This window comes from Pteropus vampyrus, unplaced genomic scaffold, assembly GCF_000151845.1.
Source record: "Pteropus vampyrus isolate Shadow unplaced genomic scaffold, Pvam_2.0 Scaffold1028, whole genome shotgun sequence".
NCBI lineage: Eukaryota > Metazoa > Chordata > Mammalia > Chiroptera > Pteropodidae > Pteropus > Pteropus vampyrus.
Window position 1 is genome coordinate 5,610 of NW_011889809.1, and position 763 is coordinate 6,372.

General features: G+C 46.0%; 1 pseudogene; it reads left to right on the forward strand.

Moving 5' to 3' along the window:
• The first annotated feature begins 120 nt into the window (after window positions 1–120).
• Window positions 121–735, forward strand: LOC105310064 (annotated as a pseudogene).
• Window positions 736–763: the final 28 nt, after the last annotated feature.

The window sequence follows — 763 nt, forward strand, 5'->3', positions numbered from 1 at the left end:
GCACAAAAATCAAACCAGAATTAAAGAACAAAGAAAAATAAAACCCTCAAAATCAACAACACCAAGATTAAAAGATCAAGAACCCTTTTAAAAAGGGGAGATGTGGGGTCCTGGTAAAAAATGGCAGCGGCGATGGCGGGGACCCGGGTTTCTGGGCTGCTAGGTCGGTTCCGGCCACGGCTGGCACAGCCCATATCGAGTGGCGCCTACAGCAAGAAGGGCCCAGCTCACGTGTGGAAGACCCTCATCTACTTCCTCACGTTCCCCGGGGTGGGAATGAGCATGCTGAAGTCTTCCTGAAGTCGCATCATGGGGAGCACAAGAGACCCGAGTTCATCACCTACCCCCATCTCCGCATCAGGTTCCAAGCGCTTTCCCTGGGGAGATGGTGACCATACTCTATTCCATAACTCTCAAGTGAATCCACTTCTGACTGGCTATGAAGATGAATGAAGAGAATCTGGACCACTATCCAGTGGAGACCATAGCACTGGTTTAGACCATTACTCTGCACACGGACCAGAAAAGTGTATGGGACCTTAAGCTGACCTTTCCCTGTATCAAATGATGACCAGTATACTTATCTTCCATCCTTTTGCTTCCGGCAAGAGATGGCTTAAATAAATAACTTAGATTAATCATGGGAAAAAAAAAAACCTCTTAAAATCCTGAAAGGACATAGTTCTGTAAAGCAAAAATGCAAGCAAGGATAGGAAAAGCTGCTTTTCTTCCCTTAATGGAAACCAAGTTCATCAATTCTGTG